Raw genomic sequence first — 12,313 nt, 5'->3', positions numbered from 1 at the left:
CATTATCAGGAACAAGATTGGTTATTTCTGTAATATTCCTTTATGTGAGTGGCTGTGTGGGGTCAGGTGTTCATTTTTAAGTTTGCAAGCAGGAGCAGTTTTGGTGCTGGTCTTGTTTTTAGACAGAGGGACACTGCAATCAGGCTTTGTTAGGTAAAGGACAAAAAATATACTCAAACAGGATTCAGTAATGATGTGTTCAGTAAATGCTTCACTGCTCTTATTTGTTGCATTAATCAGATATTTATTAGGAGATGACACTGGTTCTGTGACTCGAAATGCAGCAATCAAAATGTGGTGGTTGTTGAGCTACAAGGTTTATGTAGCTGCAAATTAGACATTATCACACCACTCCGTATTAGGGCTGGGTATCGAACCTTAATTTTACTTTTTTGGCACCAACTGTAATGCTTCCGTAGCACTGAGTATCAAAATATGCCTTGTTTTTTGTGACACGTTTTGGTACCCAAAGGGTTAATCACAAGCTCGAGATCTGATAATACCACTGGAGATTGACTGTATCGTTACATGTGGTTCTGGCATGCAGACAGTGTAGCCAACTTAGAGGCTTTGTCACTATATTTAATGTCTTTTCAGACCCCTTGTCAATCTTTTCTTCTTTTATTTTATTTTATTATAAAAAGTAACTCACAACAAATCTAGGGACTTTCTGGAGTTTGAAGACTGACGTGAAAGCATGTATTGATCTCGGGCATCCTCTGCTTCTCAAAGAAACCACGGGAACTGAGCCCCTCCCCTATCTATAATATCTAAAATGCCCGGACAAAGGAAGATGGTGGGGGTTTTTTTACATTAAAAAAAGAAAGTTCATTTATAGTTGTAAGCACATTTACGGTGTACTCATTCTATACTGACCTGTCACTTCTTTGCAACTGTTCTCCTGCACAGGCAATTATTTGTTGTTTATTTTTTAGCATTAAAAAGACAATCTATACTCCATTTGCATATTTCTACAACAAATAGCAAGAGCCACATCTTTTCAACACTAGGTAGTGGTCCTCATGGGAAATATAGTACCCATCTCAGAAAAAAACAAGAGGTCACCAGAATTAAGAAACATGAAAAACTCTCACTTTTGACCCGTCAAGTCACCTTCAGAAATACAACTCTTGCATAACAGCCAACCTCACCATGACCTGCTCTCCAACTACATCATAATTAACCCTAAAAAATAGACAGTCATATAAATTGGTCTCAATTGAAATGAGTTCAGGAGAGATTCAGCACTCAACACAGCATCTGCAAACAAGTCACACACCAGTGGTGTCTATGTACTTTTGTTTGTGTCTGCTGGAACACCTACCATAAAAATATTGTGAATAGGCTTATGTGAAGGAGGCCGGAGCTCTGCATGGAACCTGTTAGTTATTCTGTTAAAAAAGAGAAAATCTTTGTGCCTTCATGAAAAGTTTAATGGATAAGTTAAGGGAACTTTGCTATGTATAATTCATAACTGTGGTTTTAGTTCTTACTGAGCATGTGAAAAAGTTTGAGAATTGTTGGTAAAAGTTTCCAAACTTTTGGCCCAGCAATAATTGGCCTGCTTTTGAGAACTTGTGTTTTTCACGTGCTTGCCTCTGCTCTTGGAATCCGTGCAAGAAAACACTCAAACAACACTGCACATTGTGATTTTACTCGAGCTGTCTTAGCTAGAGAAACTTAAGGTCAAGATAATTGGCAGTGTCTCCGCTGGTGTCACTGATTCAGAGTCTTTTTTTTTTCCGCTTTGTTGCCTCAGCTGTGTAACAGCAGGTAAACAATTTATAACAGTAACCCTCGAAACAGCAGGGGAGCTCTTCTTCTTCATAATTTAAGCTGTGGTACAAGATCCTAAGTCCCCTCTGTCTCGCTCTGTTAGTGATGCGCATCGAGCTAACACCTCACAAAGTGATTCTCGGCTCAGCAAACAAACATAACCACTCTTTACAACACTTAACTTACCAAGATTGATTCGCTCCGGGCAGGTCTTGGGAAACAGCACACTGCCTCACAAGACACACACCCAAATTGAATATTCTACAGTATAATGAGTGTAAACTCCTGCCCCTGGCCTACAAGGTTGAATACATTCACTTTTTATCACGAGAAACAGCATAGCAACAGAAGATCTAAAATTACTCATGTCATTACACAAATGCTGTATTTAAGATATTATCCAGATTTTAAAACTCTGACATTAAATCAAAATGTAAAGGCAGAGTCGTCGCTGTTCATGTGGGAATAAGAGAGGTAAGAGTGCAGTTGGGTCTGAAGGAACCTACAATTCTGGCGTATTATTAACTAACACTAATGAGCAGTATTAAAGCCTCCTCTTGTCTTGACCTCCCTTGGACTATTCTGCTTCACAGCCGAGTTCAAATACAAAATTTATGCGACCAGAACGGCCCACAGAGGCACATCACACGCTCAGAAAATCCCTCAATCAATCACAAATATTGATTCTTATTCATTAAGTCCAGTCACAGGCCCTCCCAGTGTGTTAGGACGTTTAGCTCTGAAGATTTTCATCTGACTTAATTGGAATCGGTTGGTGGGGAAACGTGGTCGTACTAACTGGGAGGTTTGTGTTTGTAAATTGGATTGAGGACAGTGGCTTGTACCAAAAGGATTACTGATGCAGGTGGTCAGATCTCTTTTTCACAAACCACAGTTTCGACTCTCTACATTGTCACTTTGCAAACTTCTGTGTCTTTGTTTTAGTTTCCAAAGCAAATATCCTCCACTGAAGAGAAACAAACTGTGACATGGCACCAACGTATCACAAATAACATGAAGTACTCTTGTAGCTAGTAAAGATGATATTCCTTTAGGGATACTGAATGGCCGAGTGTGGGTGTGTCAGGTTTAAAAGCTTTCCTGTGCATCCCGATGATGATGTCATAGCTGGCATCAGTGGTTCCTTTGACAAACAGGAGCAGTGGATCCTACGGCTGCCAGCGTATGTGGCTAAATTAAGCCCAGGGACAGACGACCACACTCTGATGTCACTTGGGGTCTAAGAACAGTTGCCACATGAACAACAGTGGCTTTAACCTTGGCACCCAGTTTGCATTGCATTCTATTGGTGCATTCCCTGCGGAGTTTTCCCCTCATTCAAGTTTCCCCTGCACAACCTCGAGCAGAAACCTCACTTGCACTCCTAATACTGTCCCTGATTCACCAGCCCCCTGTCTTCTCTGGTTTGGGTGACTATGAAAATACAGGACATCATGCAGGTGTGGAAGGCAAGAGTCCTGCTCTGAAATCTTATTTTGATAAAAATGCAATAAGTAATGATGGTGCTTCTGCCTTAGACTGGATTTAAACCAATAAGTGACATCACCCATTAGTTTTGTAGTGGTGTTTTGATGTCCAAAAATGGTTGCAGTCAAATTGCAGATTTAGCTCCTGTTCAGTTGTTACAAATACAGAGGTATAGACTTTTACAGTTCTACAGTTTCATTTAGCAGGCGCTTTTGTCCAATATGACGTACAACACAAGCAAGAATTTTACAAAATATTCACTTTACTGAATATTCACTAAGAGCTGGGTCTGAGACCTTCTGTTTCATTCTACCCCTGAGGACAAAGAGGAGAAGGGTCAGATTAAGTGCCTAAGTGTTCTCTGAACAGATGAGTCTTCAGACTTGTCTTAAAAGTAAAAAGGGACTCTGTGGATCGTACAGAGCTTGGTAATTCATTCCATCATTTGGGCACAGCAGAGGAAAGGGTCTGGCTAGAGATTTAGAGCCACGCTGGGCAGGGATCACCAGGCGTCATTCACAAGCAGAGCGTAGTGGGCAAGAAGGAGTGTAGACCTTGATGAGGGACCCAAAGTAGGCAGGAGCGGTTCTTGTAAAATACTTTTAAAAATAGGTATTTTAACACAGGCTCTATCAGGGTTTACTTGGAGTCAGACTCAAGTAGACACTACAAAAACTGCACTTATAAACACTTTTACATCACCTTCACCTGTCAGCACCCCAAATTCTAGTCCATGCATGCTTTGCAGTTGTCGATCTGACATCCATCTGAGGGGAAAATAAGACTCTACCTAACGATACCACTGTCTTGTACAGGACTTGTAAAAGTTCAAGTTTAATACATCCACACCAGAGAGAAGGGCTCAAGCTGTTTTTCAAGTGTCAAGTCCATTTTCTTCCATTAAATACCCACAACTCCTGCAATAATGTGTCGGGCTCAGAGTGCTGCCAAAACACTTGTCCTTTCACTGAATACTGGGCCTGAATACATCCTGCAATGACTCAGAGTTAATGGTAAATAAAATCCTCATTTGAATCTCACTGATATGGATAAACCAGACTTTTGTTGCTAGACGAGACTACCTTGGGGAAACTCTGGAATATGTTCAATTCTAGTTTTTCAGGCTTCCAACACCAAGAAATTCTCTTTATTTAGAATTTATGCAGAATGTAAAAAGCACGTTCAAGATTGGTGGTGGTGGGGTGCTAAGCTTTTCTTTTTGTTTCAGACAAACTACAGAAGGTGTGTGGCCAGAAGAATTGGAACAGCTGATAAGGAGCAAAGCTGGTTGCAAAGCTGTAAAAAGTAACAAGCTTAAAGGTAGGGCCTGCCAAAATTTTTGTTACTTGTCAGTAAACACAATTTCAAACTGGGTCTTCCTCTTTGGCTCAGTGCCAGCGGCAGCACACACCCACTGTCTCCAACCATGACTACGTGAACACATATACTAGCTGAGCAACCATCCGCAGCATCTACATGGTGGAGACTTGAGAGCTATGACTTGGCATGTTAGCACAAGCTAATCACTGGGTTATTTGACTTTGTCTTCTGCTGCTCCCCAAGTGCCCGAAAGCGAGTGAAAGTTGAATTAAGCTTCACCCTCATTTGGTAAAAAGCTTTATCCGTCTGGCGTTCATTTCACTTTGGGAGTGTTTTTCTTGCTCCATGCTACATCCACTAGCTGCTCAGGATAGCTTCATTCACTCGCTAATCAACACGCAAAGTCACTTGTCCACTGGGTGTGCTGTGATCGGTTGATGTAGTCACACCTCATCTCCTCCCAGAAATGTCTAGAAACAACCAAAACATCAACATACAGGCACAGGAGAGGGTTCGAGGCAGACACAGACACTGACACACATGTATAGAGGCCCAGAAGTGACAACTGAGTAGGATTATTCCTGTAAAAGTTGACATTCAGTTTTTTAAGAAAATCACGCAGACTCTACCTTTAAGCTCCGCTCTCATGAAAGTCTCACAGGTATGACTAAATATAAATCATGGAGTGGGGAATGTTCACAACAAGTGTAATTCAGGGGACATTACTAACTAGAGAGAGGCACTTTGTAAAGTAAAGTGGGCTACCAAACATTTTCTCTGTCCGTTCAGACAGTCCTCTATTTTTCACAAATGATGTTGATGGTTTTGATTCAAGTCTAAGGAGTGCAAAATTATTTTATAAAATCATTTTATAGGGAACAATGAGCAGCAAGTGGTTCAAACAACTGGTGCCCTAAAATTCCACATACTGCGTGAGCTCATCGCAAAGTATTAGATCCAACGGACCAGATTGTGTCCTTCAGACCTGATAGCGGAGTCATGCTTTAATAGCCATTAGTTCCCCTTGTAGTACGTCCCCTTGCCTCTACTCCTCCCACCTTTCCTCTCAATTAAGCTCATCATTACACTCCGAGTCCGAACACATTGTCTTGCATCTAGCTGACACATCATCTCTTGTGACTGTCTGACTGGATGAGGAGTCAACACAGTGTGACAACATCTTTGTTTTCTTTGACGTCTACAGTGAGGACAAGAACAGAGACAAGCTTTCTGTCTGAAGATCTGACATGCAAACCCCTGATGACTCTTTGTTGTTACAGTCAAAATTATTAGGAACAAGGCAGATATTAATGATAGTAAGTGGCACCACTCATATGCTGCATTGCGCTGGAGCATATGGCTTCTGGGGGCTTCTGGGTAAACAAGTGATATTCTTCTCTCCTCTGTGCGCTGATGTGTGAGACTACGCCTGGAAATGAGGGAAGCCAGAGAACACACACCATGTGGATCCCTTCAGGGTGAAGGGGGTTGGAGCATTTTAAGCACTTGAATGCCCACATATTGCATGTGTGTGCAAAAGCACACAAATAAGCATGCAAGCATGCAACACACACATAACACAATGACAGCATGAATGTGCTGAAACATCATTTTTTTCTGGCATTTTATTCCTAATTAGCTAAATGAATCCTTTCCTTCTTCCATATAATGATGTGAAGTTAACCTCAAAGACCTCTGGAGGATCCGACCCTGATTATCAGAGAAAAATGAGCATTTAAAATAGAATATATGACACAGACTGACGAAGCACTCCTTCCTCAATAATCAATCTCTCTCAATTATTTATCTGAGGAGCAAACAGAGGCAGCGTTGCTTCTCCGTCTCCCATGTGTGCCATTACTTTGGACCAAATGGATTCATGGACATAAAGCGCTGATCCTCCTGTGAGGAACAGCTACAAATATTCTGGGTATTGGCTGGCTCTATCTTTATTTGGGTCTGCCTATTGTGGGTCAGCACTTTGGCCGTCTTTGGGATTTACGGGAGTTCAAAGACTTATCATGGCTCCCAAAGAGAGGCTGTGGGGGTTGGGTGTGTGGATCAGGTGGATGTTGGAGGGACAAACACAAACAGACCATTAGCTGAAGCAACACAGACAAATTAGGAAAATGGTCATTACAGTGTTTGAGTTTAAATAATTAAACTGGTTTGTATTTCTTTAGTTTAAGTGTGACAGTCAGTGCTGGAAATAACAGCGTTAAAAATAATGGTGTTACTACTGTTGTTACTTTTTCAAGTAACAGGTAATCTAATTATTTTCTATTTCAAAGATTACAGCATCGTTACTGTTACCGACGGTGAAATGTGGCGCGTTACAATGTATCCAACCTGGCTTGCTCAGTCAGGCACAAAAGAGGAGCTGCAAAAAAATGTGGTTGTCCTTCTTTGGTGAGGTGGTAGAAGCAGGCAGACAAGATGATTGGTTCGATCATGTTGACACATTTTTTAACAAAGAGCTGATGCTTACAAAAAGTTCTCAGCAACAAATATCACACAGCTACCTGTGTGCGTCTGTGTAACCTGCAGTCAGAAAGGATCTCCTGCAGCATGTTTGGATCAAACCAACTAGAGGGGTGGATGCTTTTTGAGATTTGAATATAAGGCACGAGAAGCTGACTTGTTTTGACTTGAAAAAGTATTCGAGATAGCAGGACCATACTTAAAGAAAAGGGGTTAATCGGGAGAAATTACAAGTCAGGAGTAGAGCAGGAAATAAGGTTAAAAAGTGGGAGAATCCCTCTTAAATCAGGAGTGTTGGCAGGTCTATTCAACCTGGCTTGCTCAGGCAGACACAGGGCAGGAGCTGCCAACTTAATGCATGAGTCCAAACAGTCTGTCAGGTTAACACTGGCGTTTTCAGGATGGAATTATACAGACACTACTTCAACATCATAGATGTTAAAGGCAAAAACATACGTGTGTACATTATGTTCAGGAGCAAAAACTGCTCAAAAACTGAATTAACGCAAGAATAACTTACCCTAGTAGTAGGGATGCACGATATTATCAGCACAATATCGGTATCGGCTGATAAAAGCTTAAAAACACGTTTATCGGGATTGGCAGATATGAAAATTTCTGCCGATAGGCACAGCCGATAAGGTGCTATTCAGTTAGGATTATTATTATTTTCCATCTGAAAAATAAGCTCCTTAAATAAAATGTAGCACTTCATTTATTTGCACTGCAGAGCTCTGTGTCTGTCACCAGGTTGTTACAGTAGCTCTAAAATAATCAAATGCAACTTGGTTTTGTTTGAAAATGCATTGTGCATTTAAAGTTCATGTGATCTAAAGAAATTATTTTTCTGTATTTCAATACTCAATATCTTGAGTTTGAAAAAATTATACATTTCTTATTTATGGTAAAATCAAATGTTTTTTGTCTTGTTTTATGTGTGTTTCTTAAACAAATAAGACCGTCACAATTAGAGTAACATATAAATTCCAGTACAGGATAGACTTAGCTTTCTTTACAGTGAAAAAAACAAACTAACTTGTGATTATCGGTATCGGCCAAAAGGGGTTTCGATATATCGGCATATCGGATATCGGCAAAAATCCAATGTTGTGCATCCCTACTAGTAACTTGTTATTTTTATGAAATGTTACTTTCCTTTTTTTACTTTTAAGGAAAGTAACAAATAAATTTAACTATTAACTTTTTAAAGTAATTTGCTCAACACTGGTTACAATGTGTAGATTTATGAACAAGGTATGAAAAATAACCCTCAAGTGAGAGATGCCTTTCAAAAGCTGCCATGAACGTGATGAGGGTAAGAAGTAAAGCAGGAAGGGGCATGTTGAGAGACTGAATCAAGGAAAGATGGAAGAGAAGGAAAGAGATCACGTGCTTGACTGTCTGAGCAAATGAGTATTAATATCCCTCTTCATGACAAATGAGCTGCACACACACTCTAACAAAAATAGGCACTCCTTTTTCGAGCAAATTTCCTCAGTAGCTTATTTCAGATTCACATCTTTGGTGGAAACCTGGGAGTCAAGCTGTATGACCGAAAAACCCACTTGCAAGAGATTTGCAGCAAGTGTGAGAGACTTGATGCTTTCCTGGACTCTACACAAAAATGTGTGTCAGTTCAAAGGAAGAGGGAGTCTCTTATTACCAGAAAATACAGCTGATAGGAGTACAAGTGGGAGGACGGAGGAATCTCCCCAAGAGCCAGCCATGCATCCACGCCATATATGGTGCCTGAGAGTGTCACACTCAGTTTAGCCAAGTTTCAAGCACAGAGTGAACATCATCCACTGCACCTTGGATAACAAGGTCTTTCCTAACTGTTTTTTTTTCTTCCTCTGATGGATTGTGAAGGTTGGCATTTACTGAATCAGCTCTTTTTAACTTTGCCAGTGGTGGCTCAGAGGAAACTCCTGGATTTCCCCTAACTCCAGCTGGTGCTCTGTGCCTGTGTGACCAAGCCAGCCCATTTGGCACCTGGAGAACAACAAAGTCAGTCTGTTGCCCTTGTTGGACATCAAACTACCCTCAGCTGTAAAAAAAAAAAAAAGAGGCAACTGTCCTCCAAGCTGCTAAAATAAGCTCAAGGCATTCTGAATCCTGGCTGAGCAGCTAAAACACATCCATTCAATGTACTTTATGATCTATGCTCCCTAAGACACACTTTTTCACATCATACACACCCTCATCTCTCTCTGTCTTGCAGTTTCTCTCTTCAGAGTTATAGCTGAGCACAAGCACAAGTTAGATCAGTATTTTCGCATACTGCAGTTCGTCCTGACTGCCGCTCTCTCCACTGATCCACAGCAGCGTTGGTGGGTCCACCCACACGCCTTCTTCATCATCAGTTGCATCCTGACTCCTCCAAAGTAGTACGTCCTGTGAGTGAGCCCATTATCTATGCCAACATTTGGCCACCATGAGCCTTCACAGTGGATGTTTGTGGGGTTGAGAGTAACTTGACATCAGGGGAGCTGTTCCATTTTTAGGTACTTGCATATTCACAGGTCATAGCTGCTGCTGCTTGGGATGCTCTGAGCAAGACATCAATTCACATGGGGATACAGCTATACAGACTGGATCTGAAACCTATAACAGGAAATGCAAACTGCTCTCACATAATAGCAATGAAAAACATCTTGAGATGGTGAGCTCCTGTTGCTGTTAGTAAAATGATAAAAGCCTGCTGGATGGAAAACATGAAGTGGAAGGGGGAGCTGTAGCAGCAGGGCTACAGCAGAGGGAGGACAGAACTTGACATGGACGTATCACCTCTCCAGTGATGCATGGAGCACTTAGGCCCAGGGCAACTCCTCTTGACTGCCTTCAACTCTCAATAAAGACAAAAAGAAATCCCTTGTGGGTGACCACCCTTCTGCCTCCCTCCCATCTTTTACTCCCCGTTCTGCTTCCTTAGAAGAGTCCACCTTTAACCCACCAGTGAGATAGGGCACCATTGCCTCCTCCCTCTCATGCCACCGTTCATGCAGGCAAAAAGGGCCGATTGATGGGGAGATTGTGGCCTTTCATTCTTCGAGCCCACTGCGGTGCTTACTGTGAAGCTGTAATTAGTGTCAAGAACAAATTTGTTGGTGCTAATAGGGCTGCAAGCTGTGGTGCTAGCAAGCACAACATGGTTACACACAGAGCGGAGGGACCAGATGTAGCTACTGCTGGCTGATTGATCGGCAGATTGGGAGATAGAATTGAATGGGGTTACAGTTTTAGCCAAGGTTGGAAGAAACATTTAAGTCTGAGAGTCTGGATCTGTCAGCTCCTTTTCACACTTCATTCCCACTGATATTAAAAAGGAAAAGAAAGAAATATAACAAGTCATTTTGCAGTGTCAGTCATGGTCCCCAGAGGATAAAGTCTAACTACTTTTTGTGCTCCCCTTACTGTCTTTCTGGTGTTACCATGAGCTTGACATTTTTAGGTTTTGTACAAAGAAAAGAACTCTGCCGTATTAAATAGTTTTTGAAAAAAAGTGCAAATGCAGATTCATGGTTCCCAGAGGATGACTCCTTCTGACTCATCTTCCTTCCCTCTGTTTGGCCTTGAGCTATTGTAAGGTTCACTTGGTATGAATTTTGTCTGAGATATCTTTCAGGGGAACTAGGGATGCACTATATTATCGGCACAATATTGGTATCGGCTGATAAAAGCTTAAAAACACGTTTATCGGTATCGGCAGATATGAAAATTTCTGCCGATAGGCACAGCCGATAAGGTGCTATTCAGTTAGGATTATTATTATTTTCCATCTGAAAAATAAGCTCCTTAAATAAAATGTAGCACTTCATTTATTTGCACTGCAGAGCTCTGTGTCTGTCACCAGGTTGTTACAGTAGCTCTAAAATAATCAAATGCAACTTGGTTTTGTTTGAAAATGCATTGTACATTTAAAGTTCATGTGATCCAAAGAAATTATATTTCTGTATTTCAATACTGAATGTCTTGAGTTTGAAAAAATAATACATTTCTTATTTATGGTAAAATCAAATGTTTTTTTGTCTTGTTTTATGTGTGTTTCTTAAACAAATAAGACCGCCACAATAAGAGTAACATATAAATTCCAGTACAGGATAGACTTAGCTTTCTTTACAGCGAAAAAAAAAAACAACAAAATTTGTGATTATTTGTATCGGTATCGGCCAAAAGGGGTTTTGATATATCAGCATATCAGATACTGGCAAAAACCCAATATTGTGCATCCCTAAGGGAAACTGTTTTGAAATTTTGTAGAGTCAGTCATGGTCCCCAGAAGTTGAATTACACATCCCCCTACTGAGCCTCTGGTATCATCATTGGCATGGTTTTAGCGTAAAAAAAAATCTCAGTTTTAATCACACTTTTGATTTTGAAAACTTTCTGACCAAGACTCATGGTTTCCAGAGGATTGCTCCTTCTGACTCATGTTTCTTAGCTGTCTTAAGCCGTGTACTATGACCAAAATTTACGATTACATGAATACTAAGCAAGATGTCATTGCAGCTACCAGAAAATCTATCATAAAATTTTGTACTGTCAGTGAAGGTCTCAAGAGGATGAATTTAAATGTTGAGTTTCCCTCAATGCTCCTCTAGTGTTATGAGTAGCAAGATTTACATTGATGTGAATTCAAACCAAGATGTCCTGACAACTCAGGTAAACTGCTGTGACATTTTGTACAATCATATATTTTCCCAGAAGTTGAACGTATGTTCACGATGATAAAAGTATCTTGGTTATTTTGGAAAAGAAAAACACTCTGCTTTAACTAGAAGGATTTTTAAACAATTCTAACAGAGATTCATGACTCCCAGAGGAAGAGTCCTTTAACTTAAACTGTCTTTCCTGCCTCTCTGTGGCCTCAAACCATTAAAAAAAAATACATTTTTTGAAATTTGGCTGAAATATCTCAACAGTTGTTGGATGAATAACCATCAAATCCTGCTCAGACATCCATGTGCCCTTAAGGAAAAGAATTTCAATTATTTTCTTATCTCTTCAAGTTTTCTCCCAACTCTATAATCAGGTCAAAGTTTCAATTTGTTCAAATTAAATGTGGTTTATGATAACCCAACAGCAAACTGCTGACATTCCCATTTCCCATAGCTTTCCTCCTCTGAACACACTCACAAACATCTACTTCAACAAAATATTTTTCGGCTTACACTCTGCTGCTAATGGCACAATTTCTGTTACAGTGTTTTGTCTGTTCCTGTGTACCAATCAGAGACAGACTGGAAAT

At 40.6% G+C, this 12,313-nt stretch overlaps 1 protein-coding gene and 1 long non-coding RNA gene across 2 annotated transcripts in view; one reads left to right on the top strand and one right to left on the bottom strand.

The window, feature by feature from the left end:
* The window catches only part of kcnb2b (potassium voltage-gated channel subfamily B member 2b), a 104,894-nt gene that overhangs the window by 23,610 nt on the left and 68,971 nt on the right, over positions 1 to 12,313 (bottom strand). The gene's annotated exons all lie outside the window — the stretch shown is intronic.
* LOC141807259 (uncharacterized) overlaps positions 1 to 12,313 on the top strand; it is a 93,061-nt gene that overhangs the window by 26,093 nt on the left and 54,655 nt on the right. Inside the window, exon 2 of the long non-coding RNA XR_012599836.1 lies at positions 4,493 to 4,584. This is a non-coding gene — a long non-coding RNA (uncharacterized LOC141807259). The remainder of the gene's footprint in view (positions 1 to 4,492; positions 4,585 to 12,313) is intronic.

The sequence above is a fragment of the Halichoeres trimaculatus genome, unplaced genomic scaffold (assembly GCF_033239565.1).
Source record: "Halichoeres trimaculatus isolate MK-OKI-2021-1 unplaced genomic scaffold, fHalTri1.1 fHalTri1_scaffold_18, whole genome shotgun sequence".
Classification (NCBI taxonomy): domain Eukaryota; kingdom Metazoa; phylum Chordata; class Actinopteri; order Labriformes; family Labridae; genus Halichoeres; species Halichoeres trimaculatus.
This window is presented reverse-complemented; position numbering and strand designations above follow the sequence as displayed.